The sequence below is a fragment of the Carcharodon carcharias genome, chromosome 17, assembly GCF_017639515.1.
Source record: "Carcharodon carcharias isolate sCarCar2 chromosome 17, sCarCar2.pri, whole genome shotgun sequence".
In the NCBI taxonomy this organism is placed as follows: Eukaryota; Metazoa; Chordata; class Chondrichthyes; order Lamniformes; family Lamnidae; genus Carcharodon; species Carcharodon carcharias.
In genome coordinates this window covers 12504469-12526422 of record NC_054483.1, presented here as the reverse complement: position 1 = coordinate 12526422, position 21954 = coordinate 12504469, and the positions used below count along the sequence as shown (strand labels likewise).

General features: G+C 41.8%; 1 protein-coding gene across 12 annotated transcripts in view; it reads right to left on the bottom strand.

Annotated features, from left to right (window-relative positions):
* tet3 (tet methylcytosine dioxygenase 3) overlaps positions 1–21954 on the bottom strand; it is a 535430-nt gene that overhangs the window by 266485 nt on the left and 246991 nt on the right. Inside the window, exon 1 of one of the 12 annotated variants that reach the window (XM_041209409.1) lies at positions 6808–6957. The exons of 9 other annotated variants lie outside the window; for them this stretch is intronic. The gene's annotated coding sequence lies outside the window, so the exon portion shown is untranslated. Of the gene's footprint in view, positions 1–2149; positions 2192–6494; positions 6958–21954 lie in introns of those variants that run through there. 2 more of the 12 variants (XM_041209403.1, XM_041209410.1) reach the window with 2 other exon arrangements.

Here is a 21954-nt window from a genome sequence, read left to right as displayed (position 1 = left end):
GCCTAATTCAATTCAGCATGCCCGCAAATATGAGAGACTATTTTGGCCTTATCAGGATGAGCTAGGCATTGCCCGGGAGTCATTTTTAAAGGCAGGCAGGTCATCTTAATGGAATCTTTATGACCCGATATTTTTCAACAACTCCATCACTAAGAACCACTCATTCCACATGAAGTGCCTTCCAATCCTTGGTCCAAAATTGCATCCAACCTTTTTCTTGTCCATGGCACTGACTTCATCGTCATCATCGACTACTTTATCAAGTACCCCATTATCTGACAATTGCACAATACGCCAAGGACAACTGTTGTGCACACTCTTAAGTGCTATTTCAGTTTATTTGGTGTGCCAAGAGAGATCATTATGGATAACGATCTGCAATTTATTGGTGAACCATTTCAGGATATGTGTGAGAAGCAGAATATTGTTCACACTACTTCTTCTCTTCATTACCCTCGATCTAGCTGAACAAATGAAATAGTGAAATCCCTAATTCTCAAATGTAGACAGGCCAAGCAAGATCTACAAAATATAATGTTACATCTGAGACCGACACCTTTAAGTGTAAAGCTCACTTTCAGCAGATCAATGTTCATTAATCTACCTACTCTTACCCATTCTTCTCCCTCAGAAACTAGACAGAAAACTGTCTAGTTTTAAAACTGCAAGAGGAGATGACCAACATGCACAATAAAAATGTAGATACAGACTTGCCAAGTTTACAGTTGGGAACAAGTTTGCATCCAAGATCTCACAGAAGGTCCATGTCAACCAGCTGTGGTGACAAGGATTTGTTCAGAACCAAGGTCCTATGATGTCATTAAACACAAAAGCGCAACGGTGAGGCATAACCAAGGACAAATCAGATCCATTCCAGATCCTCAACTACTGTGCAGTCCTATCGCATCAGGGACAAGATCCAAAATGCAACCGGGAACAGCCTCCAAGAATGATAGTCCCACAGATCACTGTAAGCAATTAAAGACATCACCAGACAAGGTTACCATTACAAGATCTGAGTGTACCAGTAGATTACTTCTATACTTTAGAGACTTCATAGATTTACCAATCCTATACACTTATATAATGGTAACTAAATGTGAACATGTATTGTAAATAGTTATACTTTTTTGAAAGGGGGGAGGGGAAGTATTTTTAAAAAGAAAGGGGGATGTTGTAATATGCCAATAAGGGAGAGCAGCATGCCATCACTTCAAGGGAAATGTGTCATGTTTCACTTTGGCCTGGAGCAGAACACAGACACACATGGCCTTGCTGCTGATGTCCCCAAGCTTTCTATCCATGTATATCGACTCACATGTTCCCAGAATTGATAAATGAATCCATAACATGTTTGCACAATCGCTTATAAGCAATTGGTGTCTTTATATCATTATAACACACACAACAAGCACGTTCCAAACCTTGACTTCTCCCACCTAGAAGGACAAGGTCAGCAGATACATGGGGACCCAACCCACTGCAGGTTTCCCTGCAAGCCACACACCATCCTGACTTGGAAGTATATCGCTGTTCATTCACTGTTGCTGGGTCAAAATCCTGGAACTTCCTTCCTAACAGCATTATGGGTGTCCTTAACCGCATGGACTGCAGTGGTTCAAGAAGGCTGCTCACCACCACCTTCTCAAACCTAAGTAGGGATGGGCAATAAATGCTGGCCTAGTCACTGATGCTTACATTCTGTGAATGAATAAAAAAATATAAAAGTTAGTCAGTGAAATTTGGCTGGCCTCTGGAGGCGGCCTTACTTGGGTCAGAGTGGGATTTCCGCCCCTCAAGGACAGGAGGTGCCTCCCTAGAGAGCTGCTGGTCAATCTAATTACACAGAGGACCCTGAAAGGAGGCATCCTACCTTTACTGCTCGCCAGCAGCTGGTGCAGCGAAAGCTGCTGGGCTGTTTGCCATGTCCAGCCTTCCCCTGCAGGCTGAGAAATTGTGTCAGGGGTGACATGAGATCCTTAAGTGGCAGTTAATTGTCCACTTCAGGGACTAAATAGGCCTAAGGCTGGGCAGGCTGTCTGATGTATTATCCACCCTCCCCTCCCATTAATATGAGGGACAGGTTGGGGGGTGGGGGTGGGCAGGAAGGTGGCATGCTGACAACGCACTTTATTTTACATGCACCCACCTTCAATTACACCAGCAGAGTGCCTTAGAAAATGCCCCATAGAGTCTTTTGTGGCACAGAAGGATGCCATTCGGCCCATCAAGTATGTTCAATTGTCTAAGCTGAGCTACAAAGTAAATTGAATTCAGTGTTAGATCATGGCCTGGAGTTTCTTCTGTGGACACAGTTGGAAGTTACACCCAAAAATGTCCCCACTGTTGGCATCCATTTTGCTGATGTCAAGTTACTCCCAAGTATTTTACCAATCTCATCAGAATATATCAAAATTTAAAATAAACATATATCAGGTTAAACAATTGGAGTCCAAACCCACATGACACCATATATTTCTTCTTCAATTATGAACATTTAAGTTTCAACTCCTTTAGCCATCATTCATGCGCATGATGGACAGATATAAATAGGTCATGTCCTGGTGTTAGTGTTTATTTCACCCTGTATTACATGTACAAACTGCACTCAATGCTGCAAAGTTGAAATGCCGAGGTCACTTTGGTGACTTTATACAAATGCATCGTCCACAGTCTTGACAATAATAGAACATAAACAAAGGAAAAATTATGGTTCTATGCACTTGAAGTCTAATAATTCCACCCATCTGAAGTGGCCTAGAAGCATTTATATTCACTACAGATCATGGAAGTGCTATAGTTACTGATTCCTTGCCATAAAACAATTTTCAGACCTTTCTGTCTTGGGCCCACTAATTTTCTGACATTTTTGTCTTCGATCAGTCTCATTCCTGGACCTGCTATTGTAGCCACAGGATCTACATAGCCATTTCAGTTCAGCTTCTGGACAATGGTAACCCTCGGAATGTTGATAGTGGGGAATTCAGTGATGGTAATGCCATTGAATGTCATGGGGAGATGGTTAGATTCTCTTTTGTTGGAGATGGTCATTGCCTGACACTTGTGTGGCATGAATGTTACTTGCCACTTTTTCAGCCCAGGCCTGAATGGTGTCCAGGTTTTGCTGCATATTGGCATAGATTGCTTCAGTATCTGAGGAGTTGCAAATGGTACTGAACATTCTGCAATCATCAGCAAACATCCCCGCATCTGACCTTATGATGGAGGGAAGATCACTGATGAAGCAGCTGAGGTTGGTGGGGGCTAGGACACTATCCTGAGGTACTCCTACAGCGATGTCCTGAAACTAAGATCAATGACCTCCAACAACCACAACCATCTTCCTTTGTGCTAGATATGACTCCAACCAGTGGACAATGTTTCCCATTAATTTCAATTTTTTAGGGCTCCTTGATCCTATACTCAGTCAAATGTTGTGTTGATATCAACGGCAGTCATTTTAACCTTGTCTCTTGAGTTCAGCTCTTTTCTGCATGTTTGGATCAAACACTGTCAATGACACCTTCCATCACTTTGATGATGATCGAGAGTAGGCTAATTATGTGGTAATTGGCTGCATTGGATTTGTCCTGCTTTTTGTTGACAGGACATACTGGCAATTTTCCACATTGTCAGATAGATGCCAGTGTTGTAGCTGTACTGGAACAGCTTGGCCAGGGTCACAGCTAGTTCTGGAGCATAAGTCTTCAGTACTATTGCTGGAATGTTGTCACAGCCCACAACCTTTGCAGTATCCAGCACCTTCATCCGCTTCTTGATATCAGGTGGAGTGAATTGAATTGTCTAAAGACTGGCATCTGCAATGCTGGGACCTCAAGAGGAGGCCAAGGTGGATTATCCACTCGGCACTTCTGGCTGAAGATTTGCTGAAGATGCAAATGTTTCAGCCTTCATTTTTGCACTGAAGTACTGGGTTTTCCCATCTAGAAGGATGGGGATATTTGGTAAGTCTCTTCCTCCTCTGGTTAGTTGTTTAATTGTCCACCAACATTCAAGACTGTAGCAGGACTGCAGAGCTTTAATCTGATCCATGAGTTATGGTATCACTTAGCTCTGTTCATCGCATGCTGTTTCTGCTGTTAGCATACAAGTAGTCAGTACTGTGTTGTAGTTTAATCATGTTGACACCTCATTTTTAGGTATGCCTTGTGCTGTTCCTGGCATTCCCTCCTGCACTATTCATTGAACCAAAGTTGATCCCTTGGTTTGATAGTAATGGTAAAGTAAAGGATATGCCAGGCATGAGGTTAAAGATTGCGGTCGAATACAGTTAGTAATGGCCCACAGCATCTCATAGATGCCCAGTTTTGAGCTGCTAGAACTGTTCTGAATCTATCCCATTTAGCACAGTGGTTGTGCCACGTAACACGCTGGAGGGTATCCTCAGGGTATCCCCAGTTCACCAACAAGGCAAAACGGTATTAGCATAACACAATGAACAGCACATGACCTTCTGTGGTCGGTGTCACACTATGGAATGCACACATCAGACGTCCGGTCTGGCGTTTAAAAGTAGTGAAGAAAAATCATGTTGCCTACTTGAGCAAAGTGAAAGAGGTGGAAATTGGAACCTCATTGTGCCAATTTTTCAGACATAAAGCATAGCCCAAAATTGATTTAATGTTGCTATCTCCTTTACCCCAAGGTAATAAATAAATCTGTTCCTCAAATTGGCTGAGATGTTTTTTCAGACATCCTGGTGGCTATCTAAAACAGGTGTTAGGCACCTTTCTCAAGTTAATAAGGTGCCTAAAGTCTGTTTCAGGCCCCATCTGAGAAATTTGGATTACCCTGAGTATAACAGGCATCACAAATGCTATGAAAATGCTAGGCAACTTTTTTTTCATTTTAAGTTTTTGTGGAGCAACATAACTGCATCCCCCTCCACAATGGTTTAGGCATAAGTGTTACTTGTTCACAGCAACTAGTTTGGTTTATTTTAGTTTATTTTTTCTTTCACTTTATTAAATGACTAGGATTAACAACATTATTCTACTTGCTTATAAAAAAGAAGCATTGAATCACTAAGTCAACTGAAAAACAAACCAAACCAAAAGTTCAAGCATTGACTTATAGAGCCAATATGGCAATTTTTGCGCAAAATCTGTGTAATTTTCTTTTTCTGAGGACAAAATTCCATCATTTTTGAACAGATTTATGACATAAAAAGTATCAGTGGTGGCATTCTCCAACCTAATCTCCATATTGTGTCTCTGTCAACAGCCTTGGGAACAGATGAATGACCCCGCTGCTGCTTCCCAGACAAAGGATTCATTGCGGCTGGTGCTGTGGACACAGCAGAGGTCCCTGTTGGCCTGTCCCATTTTTGCCTGCCCCGCCACTTCTTTTTCCATCTGACTAAGCACAAGCCTGGCTATATTCTTACTGTCTTCCACAAAATCGAACGATTAGCAGGCACAGAAAGCCACTCCTGTGCCTTTGACAATGAGAGCAGGTCAGATTTCTGATTGCCTTTGCAGCAGCTTCAGCAGGAGTATCTCATAAAAACATCAGTATTCTTAGACATAAACCATCATTGTTCAACTGTATCCCAGACTAATCAGAATAAGAATCTCAGTGCTTGAATCTATAGTACTTGAGTGTGTTCGACATATGATCATCTCTTACTCCAGTTCCTTTGTTTCATCAAATGGCAAAAGAAGACATTGCATAAGCTTATAACTCCCCTACTTTTATCCTCTTCAATTAAGGCTGCATACACTTTATCTTAATGAAACACCAGCAAACCTCTTTATAGACATTAGTGCACAGAAATAACAAACTAGATTAAAAATTAAGACTCCATTATTTTAATAAGTACAAAAAACTTAATAATTCCATCAGCTTTAGGTACTATAAACAAACCAGCTTTGCTATTAACAACATACAATAAACTGCTGAGTTAAGTATGGTCAATAACTGTGTCACATTTCAGTAGAATTAAGAAAATTGTTTATATCATGCTTAGAGGGTTAATATTTCAGTGGTTGTGACACACTTTAGGAGAGTTGAAGCACACCAAGGATACCCAGCATTACTTGTAGGTTGCAGCTCAACAAAACTATTAGATATTTTGGAAACATAACTTTGGTCAGATAGCTCAACAAATGCAGCAAACAGATTGGAAAAAAGCTCTCATTCCAAAGACATTTATTTTTAAAATTATTAATCCTGTGTTACAGTAAATGTTAAAAACATTAAGGCAGTATTCATAAGAATTCAAACTCCACATTAAGCAGTGTAACTGCATTTCAAGTCATCTGCCGAATATTAAAGTGCAGCTTCTAAAGATTACCAGCAAATTCAAGACATGACAAGCAGAAACATACGGCTCTCAACATGGCAAACATTTAAATCTTCTGTGGTTTCAGTGAAAGCACCAGTAAAACAGGTTTTAGCACTAATTTTCTATTTCCGACAATGAGAGACAAAACAAACATTATCCTAATAAAAAGTAAGCAAAGCATACTTACATATTACAAGTCCACTAAAAAAGAATTACAAAATGAAGGACTGAAAGGAAGCTGAACCATGTAGAGTCCTGGGTAAATGTGATACCACAACTGAGAGCATAAAGCAGGAAGCAGTGATATGGTTAGTTATTCAGCCTACATACACCTCCCCCACCCCCATCCTAACAGCTGTAGGGGCCATTATCCCTGTCACACAGCGCACGTACATAGTCCAAACAAAAAGTGCTTCTCAGTACGATTAGGCCTGTGTGTGAAAGAAATAAAAAAGGGAATAAAACAGAACATATTCTGTTAATTCCTTGTCGTACTTAACGAGTACAGTGGCCTTATCATCTTTGAAAGTGGTAGTATTTTTTTCTCAGCCTGTAGTTTGCCTCCCGAAGTGTTCATGTTTGCTTTGATTGTGGATCTTTAAAAGCCTCTGAAAAAAGGCGTGTTTAAAGGGCCTGAGAATATGAAATAGAGGCTCTGCCCTTTTGAAAAAAACTGGTTCCTCCCTGTGGGAACTCCAGTAGGAGTGTTGCTATGAGCGCTGCGCTTAACTGATATTGTGCCGTAGCTACTGACGTGAGGAGGTGAACGACAATCCCTCTTTAAAAAAAAGAGCTTCTCAGTGGTCTCTCTGATGTAATCTCCGAATGCTGAACAGCTGATGCTAAAGGAATCCACCCAACATGCCTCACACATACGTACAGTCTCGCTGCCAATCACAAACCTTGGCATGTTTTAGCATGCATGGTTTTTCCTTTCTCACTTCAAGGATTTCTACATAATATGACAAAAGGGTCGGCTGCAATAATGACATTCAATACATTTTATGATTTTCATTTAGTCCTAGTTTTTATCTGTATTACTGATTGACATATGAGAGTTGACTGCATGACTCTTGGTCTCCCTCCAATAATACATCTGCCAGATTAACTCTTTTCAGTCCATAATTTCTTCAGTGGATATGTGCTAAGCAGCCATCTCTGGAATATACTGATTATTGGGTGTTCAGTGATTGAGGGCATATTTTTATGTCTCCACCACAACATTGCTAACACTCATGAGCTTGTTAATGATGTATTAATTTTGCATGTTGTATATCACAAACAGTTCACAGTGGTAGATGAGGAGAAAATATTTGCGCTTACCCTCGTGTGTCACATACTTTATAAAAATAGTGCCCAAATCAATGAAATTGTAATGCATAAATCGCAGAGTGACACCTTATTGTTTGTAAAAAAAAATGAAAACAAAATTTATCAAATTGTTTCTTGTGAAGGTGGTAACATTTAAAATCAGAGTTATGAAATATTTGAAATATTCTGCTTCATTATGGGGCCAAAACCATCCAAGAAAGAACTATTACTTAAGTAGAAAGAAAATAATGTGCATAGAAAATAAGTGAGATCTGGGTGTCCTGACGGAGATTAAATTAAAGCTGTGGCAACGTGTTGAGCTGAACTCCTAAGGTGATGCTACGACTTTACAATTCATTGTGCAATCTCAATTAGAAGTTTGTTATGTTCTGATTGCTGCAGCATAAACATGATATAGCAGCTTTAGAAAGGACACAGAAAAGACCAACTAGAATGATTGAGGGAACGGAGGAATTAGATTAAAGGAGTGATAATGTAAATTGGCTATGTTCTCCCTGGAAAATAGACTAAGAGGTGATATGATTGCTATTTATAAGATTTTAAAGGGACTGGATACTGTAAACCATGACAAGCTATTTCACCCTCTGCAGAACAGTAAAACCAGAGGATTCAACAAGCGCTTAAAGGTTGGAGGACTGGGGTTGGTGCGGTCGGTGGGAGAGGGAGGGTGTAAATGTACTAATCTGTGAAAATAATATTTTATGAGCAAGTGGTCATTCTCTGGGGGGAAAAAACTCCCAGGGAGGCAATGGAAGCAGTTAGTGTTAACTCATTCTAACAAATTAGATAGTTCTTTCAGAAATTAACATTTCAGAGTTATTTGAGACATGAAATATAGTAAATGTAGCATGCTTGAGAGGGAAATGGTGATTTTGGACCTATGATTCCCAAAGTTGTCCAATCTCAAGCATTTATAGGTCTGTTGTAGATCAATTGGTAGAGACTGATCACCAAGATTAGTCAACAGTTTCACACAATAAAATTGTCACACCGGTGAATCCACAACTCCAAGGAAGGAAAAAGATGAACTGGGGATTTCTTTATCTAGTAATTCCTATGTTCCTATTAAGGCTCATGCTGACATTATGTTGGCACTCTTGAGAATTTTGAGTATTGAAAATGTGAAAATAATGCGTATAAATGTCAGAACTGAAAATAAACTGACAGTGTCCAAAAGGACAATTTATGTAAGAATGTAGGAAGTGAATTTTCAAGCCTCAAGCTTTGGGCAGCAGTGCTTCAAATTTGATGGGCAAAGGCCTAACACCAAATTGATGTGGCCACTGCAATCTTCCATTATTGCTGAGCAGTCAAAGTGGCTCCCAAGGCAGGCAGTAGGCCTGCATTCAAAATGCAAATCCAGGTGTAGGTACAATCCTGATTGTCATATTTGTGCAACATTTGCTCAAGCAAGTATCCTCTGGGCCAAAGCTGACAAACTGCCTTAGGGCGCCAGTTTTCTCTCTGCAACTCACTAGTAGGATACAGTTAGGGCAAGGGCAAGGATCTCTTCACCAACAGAATGGCTGGTTGGAACACTCTGCTGGTTGTCCACCCAAATACAGAAATCAACCTACAAGTGTACCAGTGGTGTAATAGGGGTCTTTCTGAGTCTGGGATGAAGGGGACAGTGAAATTAACTGGAGGAAAACCAACATCAATGTGATAATAGCAGATCTGGGCTGAATAAACTGGAGTCAAAGGTTGGCAGGAAAAACGGCAGATCAATGGGCTACCTTCAAAGAGGAGCTAATTCGGGCACAGTCAAGGTAAGTTCCCTCAAAAGGGAAAGGTAGATCAAACAAATCTAGAGCACTTGGATGACAAAGGAGATAGAAATTAAGATAAAGAAGAAGTATGCTTATGACAGCTGTCAGGTAGAAACTACAATTGATTTCCAGGCTGAATAAAGAAGGTTCAGAATGGAGGTGAAGAACCAAATAAGAGAAGCAAAGGAGGAGTATGAAAAGAGACTGGCAGCTAAAATAAAAGTGAATCCCAAAGTCTTCTATGGACATATAAATAGCAAAAGGGTGATAAAAGGATGGGTGATGAGGGACCAAAAGGGGAATTTACACATGGAGGAAAGAGGTGTAGCTGAGGTATTAAATGAATACTTTGCACCTGTCTTTGCCAAGGAAGAAGATGCTACCAGGCTGTGGTAAAAGATGAGGTAATTTTGGCACTGGAAGGGTTTAAAATTGAAAAGGAGGAGATATTAAATAGGTTATATGTACTTAAAATTGATAAGCCACCTGGACCAGATGAAATGCACCGAAGAATACTGTAAGAAATTAGAGTGGAAATTGCAGAGGCACTGGCCATAATTTTTCAGTCTTCCTTAGACTCGGGTAGTGGCAGAGGACTGTAGAATTGCAAACGTTACATCTTTGTTTGATAAAAGGCTATAAGGATAAGCCCAGCAACTACAGGCCAGTCAGTATATTTTCAGTGGTGGGGAATCTTGCAGAAACAATAATTCGGGACAAAGGGCGGAATCATCCCAGATTTGTCTTAAGTGCGGCAGCGGGCATGAAAAAAAACGTTTTACCTGCCAGCCACAATGGCTGACTTTTGCACTGTATCGTCCCCATCCCGGCATGTCCTGCCTTCATTAATAATGCATTCATGGGAAACACGCCAGATTGCTGACGGGTGGGCTCGGATTTGACCACCACGCCATGACTTCAATGCTTCCTCGCTTCAGGTGCCATATTTTAAGCGCACCAAAGTGCAACTTACTCCATGTCTACAGACCAGGACTGCCCCAGGCAACAGATGGCCCCAAAACCCCCAATTTTAGTGACGCCTCTCTGGGCACCTGCTGGATGCAGTGGAAGACCACTGTGATGTCCTCTACTTTGCTCTGGCCGCAGGAGGTCCACCAGAGTCATCAATCTTACCTGGGAGGCGGTGGCAGTGGTGGTCAGTGCCAATGGAGCATAGAGGAGGTCAGTCATTTAATGCAGGCAGAGGATGAATCTTATCCGTTCCGCCAGGGTAAGTCAACCACATCATCACTCTCAACTCACACTCCCAAACCCATCACATATCCACAGGGATCTCACACCTCAAGGGACAACACCACTAACTCTCAAACAAACCCTCACATCTCCATTAAGCTCATATCCTCTGGAGCTTACATCCTCACCCCGTCACTGCACGGACACGCGTCCACAGCAGGAGGAGGCAGGTTCAGTGAGCTTGCCGGCATTCTGAGGACTGCTGGGGAAGAGGCATCTGTGAGGCCCAGGTCAGATGACGAGCGTCTGGATTCGGCCTTCCAACTCATTGTGGAGTGTTGGCAGAAGGTGGGGGAACATCATGCAGAGCTGTTGGAAGCCCTCAACAGAGTGACACACGAGTCGGAGGAGTACATCCACCTGCTCTCTGCTGAAGTGGTGCCCACATGTGCGCGTTTGGAAGTCTCCATGGGAACAATGGCGGATGACATGGAGACCCTGGTCCGGCAAAACGCAGACATGTGCGCAGACCTGCACTCCATTACAGTAGCTATGGGTGAGTTCTTGCAGTGGCAACGCAGGGGGAAATTGGGCACCTCAACGTCCCTCCAGGTTCTCCCTCCCCTCAATGAGTTAGGCTGGGACCCTCGGGAACTTGAAAGGAGTAGGAGCGGCAGCTGGACAGACCTGGGTCATCCACTTAGGAATCTCAGAGGCTGTCCACTCCTTTTGAGTTGTCTTTGCCTGTGAGCCTCTCAGAGGTAGCAGCTGGCTCACAGGATGACAGCCAAAGCAAGCTGGAGCCCTCAAGACTTGGCTCTCCAGAGGACACATGCCGAAGTCATCAGAGACAACAGGGCCAACCATTAGACAGGCTGTCTTCATCTCTGCTGCAGATGTCAGGGCAGCATCTAGAAGAAGTGGTAGGCCTAGAAAACAGAAGAAGTGGTAGGCCTAGAAAACTTAAGAAATTCTGATCGCAAGTGATTGCACCAGTAAACACATTTTGTCACTTTACAATCTGAAAATATATTCACTTTCATGAAGTAACGTGTAATGTTGTCTTTTAGGCTCATTTACGTGCTTCGCCAGTTCTTCTCTGCCACCTGCATCTGCCACCAATGGCAGTTCAGCTGCACGCAACTGGACCTCAAGTGATTCTGGAGGAAGAAGTATGTGTGTGGCAGGGTTTTGCAGAGCCTCGTGCAAGCATTTTCCCATGCATGTGAAACCTTCATCCATCACATTCATCTCAATGTCCTAAGCATTTTTAATGCTGCCTCCTGGGGTTCTCTTTCGGTTGTCCATCTAAGCGGACCTCCATCTCTGCACAACCACTGATTGCACTCCCATGCAGCACCTGTGCCCGTCTAACACAAGGCTCTGCTCACTTTTGATTTGAAAAACATGGTAGCTGTTAAGTTTTTGATCAGCTCTCCTGTCCTCTCCCCTCCCCCAGTCACATTTATCCTCTCCCCCATCACAGTCCACTCCACTGGCATCAACATTCACCTCCCCACCATTACACTATAGCCCGAACCCTTGTCATTTCCAGGATGTCCAGGTGAACGTGCACATTCCCTACCTGCCTGAAAATCCCAGCCTCATCCACACTGATCTCCCCAACCTCCTCCTTTCCACCCCCAGAATCCTCTCACACTCACCATTCCCTCCTACCACACCCAGCCTGAGTTCACTCCCCAGGAGGCATTCACTGACTCCACTGAGCCATCCCTTGCATGTTCACCTAGACATGCCTCCGCCCTTATACCTTCTTCAATCCTACTCCTTCATCCCCCCCATAGTCCCTCCTCCACCTGTATTCCCTCCTCCTCCGTACTCCCTCCCTCCACCTTCCCCCTCCCAACCTCTCACCTTTGTGTCCCCCCCTAATCTGACCCCCCTCCGATACTTTCATTCCCCCCCTCCCCCACCACCTCCCAACACACCCCACCTCGACACCTTCGTTCCCTCCCTTTAAGCCTCATACCACCCACGACCACCCCCCCTCCCTTCCACCCCCCAGGTAAGCCTTCCTCCCCCACTCACACCTAGACCTTCCTCTCCCCCCACATTTGCCGGTCATGCGTAGCAGTCCATGGCAAGTCCACAGTGTTCTGAAGCAGGCCCAAAGCATGAAAGGAGACCATGAAAGATGGTGTGAAACCAATGCGAAATCCATGAAGGTCTGAAGCCTCCATGAATTCAAAGCTGCTGCTTGGAGACCTCCCAGCTTCCGAGAGCTGATTCACAGTGGAGCCATGTGCATGAGGATCCACCCAGAATGCGATGCAGCGTCTGGTAGCTGTAGGGCTCCAGCATCTTCTTCTCCTCGGATGTCTACAATCTGAGCAAGGCCCTTGAGGTAAATCCCGACTTCTGCACATCACGCTTGTCCAGATGTGTTCAGGGATGGCGTGTTTTCCTGCCAATGTAATGGTAAATCTGGTGTAGGGGTACAATTCCTGTTGGGCTTTACTTTGCATCCCATTAGCAAGATGCAAATCAGATTCATGCTGGCCTCCAGCGGGATTCATGATCCGCCTGGTGAATGTCACTCGATCATCTCGATGTGATTTCAAGCTGGTGTGAAACCAATTTCTGCCCCTCCCACCTCCCATCGAATTCTCCTCCCCCCCCACCCCCGCCCACCACCAATGGGAGCGGACGATTCTGGCCAAAGTTGATAGTCACATGGACAAATGCGGGCTAATTAAAGAAAGCAGCATGTATTCCTTAAGGGAAAAGCAGGTTTAACTAACTTGCTGGAGTTTTTTTGAAAAGCTAACAGAGGGTTGATGTGGGCAATGCTGTTGATATGGTGTACATAGACTTCCAAAAAGCAATTGATACAGTGCCACACATCAGACTTATGAACAAAGTTAGAGCTCATGCAATCAAGGGACAGTAATAACATGGATACGGAATTGGCTGAGCTGCAGGAAACAGAGAATAGTGATTAATGGATGTTTTTCAGGCTGGAGGATGGTTTGTAGTGGAATTCCCCAGGGGTCAGTGTTGGGACCCTCGCTTTTCCAAATATATATTAATGACCTAGATCTTGGTGTACAGGGCACAATTTCAAAGTTTGGCTTAATACAAAATTTGGATGCATTGTGAACTGTGAGGACGATAGTGTAGACTTCAAAAGGATATAGACAAGTTGGTGGAATGGGCAGACAGATGGCATTTGAAGTTCAATGCAGAGAAATGTGAAGTGATTAATTTTGGTGGAACGAACATGGAGTGACAGTATAAAATAGGGGGTACAATTCTATAGGGGGTACAGGAGCAGAGGGACCTGGGTGTATAAGCGCATAAGTCATTGAAGGTGGGAGGACAGGTTAAGAGTGCAGTTCATAAAGCATACAGTATCCTGGGCTTTATTAATAGAGAGTCATAGAATACAGGAGCAAGGAGTTCATGTTGAACTTGTATAAGTCATTACATCAGCCTCAGCTGGAATATTGTGTCCAGTTCTGGGTGCCACACTTTAGGAAAGAATGCTTTAGGTAGCATTGGAGAGAGTGCAAAAAAGATTCATGAGAATGGTTCTTGCGATGAGGAATTTTAGATATGAAGATAGATTGGAGAAGTTAGGACTGTTTTCCTTAGAGAAAAGAGGCTGAGAGGAGGTTGATAGAGGATTCAAAATCATGAGGGGTCTGGACCGAGTAGATAGAGAAAAATTGTTCCCATTTGTGAAAGGATCAAAAACGAGAGAATATAGATTTAAAATAATTAGTAAAAGAAGCAATAGTGAGATGAGGAACAACTTTTTCATGCAACAAGTGGTTAAAGTCTGGAATGCTCTGCCTGAGAGTGTGGTGGAGAGAGGTTCAATTGAAGCATTCTAAAGCGAATTAGACTGTTATTTGAAAAAAAAGAATGTGAAGGGTTACGGGGAGAAATGGGGAGAATGGTACTAGGTGAGTTGCTCACTTGGAGAGCCATTGCAGACATGATGGGACAAATGGCCTCCTTGTGCACCATAACAATTCTTTGATTCTGTAATAGTTTAGTAACTGAAATGGAAAACACGATAAAGCAGGTAATATCCCTATGAAATACAGTTTGACATACTTTTTATGTTTGGAGAGTAAGAGGTGTATCATTTTTGTCATATTATCCATTGCATGAAAATCATTTTGATGTGTTTAACTTTATCGTTCAGCTTGGCAACTACTTTTACGATAAAGAAAACAGGCTCCTCAATGTACTCCTTGCTGAAAATACTTGATCCTCACTGGTATATTTTTGTGTGTCCTTTAAGATACAATTTGAGATGTGCAGATAACCAAGTAATTCATAACATTCTGTACATCTGGTAAATCTCCTTTACTGTATCTACAACTACACCCTCAACAAAAGTACAGAAAAGTAGAGCCAGTCTATCTTCTGAATCATGTAGATGTTTTGTCCTCACTGCCTGAACTAATATTGAATTCTATTTGGTGACCCAATATGTTTTAACAGAGATTTGAATTGCAGATTAGTTAGAATGAATTTTGAAAGCAAAAATAATTATTAATCAATATATCTTTTAACAGGAGGTATTTCCCCTCCCTTTTTTTTGCAACTTTTACTGAAAACTTTGCTAAGGGCCTAAATCTTCTGGTCAGTGGCAATACAGTATCTCAAAGATACTGTACATTTCTTCATTCTGGCTGAAGCAAAAATGGGCAGCGCAGCTTCTCCAGGGTAAGCCCAGTGGGCATAATAGAGTTGTGGGAAGGAGGGAGCACGGCCCTTTTCTACGGCAGTAGCTGCCATATTCAGGTAACTTTTTCAAGGTTTAAGGCCAGGGCCTGTATTTTTCCTATGGCGGGTGGGTGAGCTGGGTGGGAGCAAGCGGGGGCAGGTGTGGCGCTGATCACCCCCCGCAATCAACTGCGCGCCGCCATTTTACACGGGCGGGCCAATTAAGCCCGCCCAGCGTAATATGCGGCCGGTAGCGCTCAGCGCTATCTGTGTGGGCCGGGGGAGGAGGGAGAGTCGGGGCCAGCCCTGAGGCACAGAGCTGCCTCAGGGAGATTGAATGGAAATGAAAATAATTAAAGAATCAATTTAAAAATTTATTCAAACATGTCCCCTCAAGTCACTGTGTCACATGAGTTGGGACATGCTTGTAAAGGTGGGAAAATTTATTTTATTTATTTCAGAAAAGCTTCAGGAAACCTCATCCCGCCCGTGGACGAGGTTTCCTGAAAAACATGAAGGCCGCTTGAGCTTTTTGCCTGCCTGCCAATCTTAAGGTTGGACAGGCAGCATTCTTAAGTAATTTAATTAATTTCTTAATGGCCTTAATAGGGAATGGCAACTCACCATAGCGGGCAGGAGCACAAGTTCCCGCCATCAGTTTATGCCAGAAGGAAACTGTTTTGTCAGCTCCTGCTGCAGCCTCCAACCACCTCCCCGCCACCCCGCCCTGCGCCCACAATTAAACCCATTGCTGGGGTGGGGGGAGGGTGGCTGAAAAATTCTGCCAGAAGTATTTGTTTAGCTTCTCTTTCATTTCCTTATTCTCCATTATAAATTATCTTGACTCTGCTTGAAATGGACCCACATTTGTCTTTGCCAATCTTTTCCTTTTCACATACCTCTTCAAGCTTTTACAATATGTTTTTATGTTTCTCGCTAGTTTACTTTCATATTCTATTTCTTAATGTTTTTCTTTGCCCTTCTTTGCAGAATTCTAAAATTCTCCCAATCGTCAGGCTTACCATTTTTTTTGGCAACTTTATATGGCTATTTCTTTGACCTAATACAATCCTTGATTTATTTTGTTAGCTACAGTTGGGACACTTTCCTTGCTGGGTTTTTGTACATTAAAGGAATGTAGTTTTGTTGTAAAATTAATTAGTTTGAATATTAGCCTTTGTCTGTCTACCATAATACCTTTTAATGTAGTTTCCCAATCCACCATAGACAATTTGCCCCTCATACTTTCATAGTTTCTTTTGCTTAGACTTAAGACCCTCTAACTGAACTACATCACTTTCAAACTTTATGTAAAATTCTATCATTCTTTCCTCAAGGCTCTTTTACAACACAGTTATTAATTAACCCTTTTTCATTGCACAATACTAGATATAAAATAACCCATTTCCTAGTTGGTTCCTCATCATACTGCTCCAGAAAACCATCTCACATATATTCCAAGAATTCATCCTCCATAACATTAGCACTAATTAGGTTTACCCAGTTAATATGTACATTCAAATCCCCCATGATTACTGTATTACCCTTGTTACATGCACCTCTAATTTCCTGATTTATACTGTGATTTACATTACCACTGCTATAATGGCTATAAACAACTCCTACCAATATTTTCTGCCCCTTGCTGTTTCTTAGTTCCACCCAAACTGATTCCACGTTGTCATCTTTAGAACCAAGGTCATGTTTAACAGAGCTACTCCAACAATATTTTCCATCTTCCTGTCCTTCCTGAATGTCACATACCCTTGGATATTCAGGTCCCAGCTTTGGTTTCCTCTGTAGTGGCTATCAGGTCATATGTATGAATTCCTATTTGAGCTGACAATTCATCTGTTTTATTGCAAATGCTGTGGGTATTCCGATACAGAGCCCTTAATTCAATTTTTTTTACTGCTCTTGTAAACTCTGTCCCTATCTGCTGGCATACTCTCAAGTTTGCAATCACTATCCCTTCCTGCCATACTCTGATTATCATTACCTTTATTGCTACCTTGATCTATTTCCTTGTCATTTCCCGTTAATTTACCCAATCTTCCTCTACATGATCCTTTCCCCCTCAAATTAGTTTAAAGCCCTTTCCACTTCTCTATATATACGAATCGCTAGAACTCTAGTTCCAGTATAGTTCAAATGAAGTCCGTTCCAACGGTACAGACCCCACTTCCTCAATACTGGCGCCAGTGCCCCACAAATTGGAACTTACTTCTTCCGCACCAGTCTTTAAGCCACGCATTAGTATCTCTGATCTTGTTTACCCTATGTCAATTTGCATGTGGTTCACGTAATAATCCAGAGATTGTTACCTTTGAGGTTTTGCTTTTTAATTTAGTGCCTAGCTCCTCATTCTGTGGATGCAGAACCTCTTTCCTAGTTCTACCTATGTCATTGGTACCTACATGGACCGTGACAACTAGATCCTCCCCCTCCCATTACAAGTTCTTCTCCAGCCCTGAGCAAATATCCTGAAACCTGGCACCAGGCAGCAACAAAGCCTTCTGGATTCTTGCTCGCGGCTGCAATGAACTGTGTCTGTCCCCTTGACTATACTGTCCCCTATGACCACTACATTCCTTTTAACTCCACCCACTTAAATGGCTTACTTTACCATGGTGTCATGGTCAGTCTACTCATCACACCACAGCCCTCACTTTTGTCCATACAAGTTGCAAGAACTTCAAACTTGTTGTTCAATTGCAAGGGCTGAGGCTCCTCCACTCCCACCTTCTCGATCCCTAGATAGCAAGCCTGATCAGTGGATCAGACCTCATTGCTGAGCGCAAAAGCTACAGAAGTTTTGATGTTTCTGGCACTTCTGATGCTGAACTGTATGACCGGGATTCTCTCCCAGCAGTGCTGCTTTTGCAAATAAAAACTATAGCCTTCCTGCAGTGCTCCCTCCAGTTTCTCTCCACACTGTGCAGCCTGATTGTTGCAGTGCACACTGACTTTAAGATTGGCATTTGGCTGCACATGCTTATATGTGGTCTGTTTATCTCCTGTGCGCTAAATTCTGGGCTGTTGTGTGGCCACACACCCACACAGCTTAGAGGGAGTGCTCCCTTCCTGTATCCCTGACCCAGTCTTTTGGTTGGTGTGCAGGGCAGATTCCTGACAGTATCACCACCATCAATAAGAAGCCTGCCACTACAGAGGAAAATTCCGATGAATTTACAGCAGGCTCCCCACAACAGTAGTTGAAAAGATCTGAAAGTTATGAAGGGGCAGACTTTCCAAACACTTGAAGAAATGCCTCATAGAATGCCTTGGTCAAGACCAAAAGGGCCAGGCTAGAGGATACTGTAGAGCAGAGTTGGTGATAGGCCCTTGTTTGAGTTTTGCTACAATTCCACCTGAATTTAGATGTGATTGCAGAGAGTAATCTTGTCCAATCTGTTGCATTCTGCATTCCACAAGAAGTACTCCTGGTTTCCCACATTCTACCCTCCATAAACCTGAGGACATTCAAAGTTCTGTTGCCTGTGCCTTAATTGGTGACAAATCACGTTTACCTGTCACCCCTGTGGTTGCTGACCTAAATTGGCTCCCAGTCAAGCAACATCTTGACTTTAAAATTCTCAACCTTGTCTTTAAAGCCCTCCATGGTCTTGTCCCTCCCCCCCATCTTTGTAATATCCTCCAGCTCCACAACCCTCCAAGATATCTGCGCTTCTCTAATTTGGGCCTCTTGTGTATTCCCAATTATAATTGCTCCACCATTGGTGGCATACCTTCATTTGTCTAGGCCCTAAGCTCTGAAATTCCCTTCTTGCATCTCTCCACCTATGGACCTTACTTTCATCCTTTAAGACACTCTTTAAAACCTTTAAGACACTCTTTAAAACCTATCTCTTTGACCAAGCTTTTGGCTTTCTGACCTAATATCTCCTTATGTGGCTCGGTGTCATACTTTGGAGTCTTGTGACATTTCATTGTATTAAAGGCGCTAAATAGTATATCCATACATGTAAGTTGTTGTTATTTTTGCATTTGAAATAAACCACATCAGAAAGATTATTCAGAATTATCTACATTGCTCATCCAGGGTACTGTAAAGCGTATCAAGAGATAAAATCATAAAATGTTACAATAATGATAGAGACTATTCTACCCATTAAATCTTTGCAGTGTTTTAGTCAAATCCCACTCCCTAGTTCTTACCACATATCTCTTAATATTCTTTTTTAAACATTTAATTTCTTTTAGAAAATATCTATGCACCTTGCTTAACAACAGCTTATGCCAGATAATTTCACAGTCCAACCACCTCCTCGGTAAAGATTTTAATCTTTAATTATTTTTGTGTTTAAGTTAGATTTGTATCTTCAGTCCAACTATCAATGTGGAAATATGCTTTGTGTCATTTGGTTGCCGCATTTCCTACAAAAGAACACTGACTACACTTGAAACACACCTTAATGGCTGTGAAGTGCTTTTGGGTGTCCTGAGGTTATGAAAGGTGTTAAATAAATCCAAGAACTTCTTCCTTTTCCACTCACATGAAATAATAAGCACCTCATAGGTCAATTTCTATAATAGTAATCTCTTATCTCTAGTAATGTTCTAGTGAATCTATTCTGCACTTTTTGTCCTTTTTTTATCTTTCTTAGAAAAGGATGCTCATTATAATGATATATAAAACAAATAAAAACTTTGGTATTACTCTTTGTAGTGCAGTGACTGAGATACCTGCACAATGTTTTTAAAGAACAAGTTATATCCTTAAATTTAACTTTACTCAATTACATTCATAAATCTTAAAAGTTTAACAGTTATAATGCAAAAAAAAACTTACTCTATATTTTGTGTTCATGAGTATACTTGCTTGGGATAATATTCACCATAGCTTTGAAATCATTGATAGTAACTGTTCTGTTGGTCAGTAGCCACTGATCCATTGATATGAATAGATAATTTTACCGTCATGCTCTATTCAGAACATATTATTACATTCTTTTTTAAAAATGCATGATTCTGAGTCTCATTTAAGGAAGTACTGGCGTTGGAGTGCAAACTTTGCCCTAGTTAAGTGGTAGTGGGTTTGCACTGGTAGTTCCTCATATTTTTGAAGAGATGGCTGAAGTAGTGTATAGGACATGTTTACAATTGCTTTCTCTGAACTTCCAGAAGGCATTTGATAAATTCCCTCATCAGAGACTGTAGATAATGTTGAAGCCCATGGAATTGACGGAAAATTATTTACCTAGTTTGGAAATTGGCTGAGTGGCAAGAGACAGTAAGTTTGATTGTTAGGTACTGGCAGAATGTGACTAGTGGTATCCCACAGGGAGTTGTGTTGGCATCTTAATTACTCATTGTATTTAGTAACGACTTAGATGATGGGATGAAAAGCGACATAATCCAAATTTGCCGATGACACAAATATAGGTGGCCCTGTAAGCAGGGTAAATGGAAGCATAAAATTACAAAGAGTTACTGATAGATTTAAATTAATTGGTAAAACTGTGGCAAATGAATTTCAATGTAGACAAATATGAGATTATCCACTTTGAACCAAAGTGAAAAGCTACAAACAGTGGTGATCCAAAGAGATTGGGGGTGGGGGTCCAGGTATGTAGATCATTAAAATGTCATGAATAGGCACAGAATGTGATCAAAAAGGCCAATGGAATACTACATATCTACAGGACTAGAATACAAGGGGGTAGAAATCATTTTTCAGCTTCAATGTTGGATTACACTTGGAAAACTGTGAGCAATTCTGGGCACTACATCTGAGGAAGGATATATTGGCACTGGAGGGAGTGTAACATAGCGCAGTATCCCTGTAACCTTCTCCAGTCCTACAATCCTCTGGGATCTCTGTGCTCCTTCAATTCTGGTCGTGTCTGAATCCCCTATTTTAATCGCTTCGCACTTGGTGGCCAGTTGTCTCAGTTCTAAGCTGTAGAATTCTCTCCATAGTCTTCTCTCTCTCTCTCTATCCTTCTCTACTCCTTTAATATGCTACGTAAAACTAACTTTTTGACGAAGCTCTTGATCATCATCCTAATATCTCCTGAGGTGGTTTGGCATCAGATTTAGTTTGATAATTCTCCTATGAGGCACCTTGGACTGTTTCACTACCTTGAAGCAAGTTTTTGTTATGCTGATATGAAATGTCATGGGATGTTCTGTACATTAAAAGGTGCTATGTGAATGTAAGATGTTGTTATGATATTGATTGTAATGGTGTGATAATTCACAGTTGTTAGCATGTTAACACCAACAAAATATATGGATAGCCTTATCATAACACTCCAAGTTTCCTAGTGTTTATTAAGCGAGAATATTTATTATCAGTAATTACAAGTCAGAATCATCACCTAATTAAGTGGTAATAATCTGTAATAGACTCTCACTGCAGTTCATGTACAATTCATTATCAGACATACAAGGTAAGGTCCAGCTTCTTAAAAATCAAAACAGGTAATTAAATATTGAAGTTTGTCAATAAAATTAACAGTTTGACCTAAATTGGGATAAAAATAAAATAATTTATCACCATTCATACAGATCACATATCCAATAGTTACCAAAAGCTTATGGTATTCATGTCTTTAGACACAGTCTCAATGTACAACCTGTGACTGAATTATGGTACAACCCTGTTCTACTGAACGGGATTTCCTT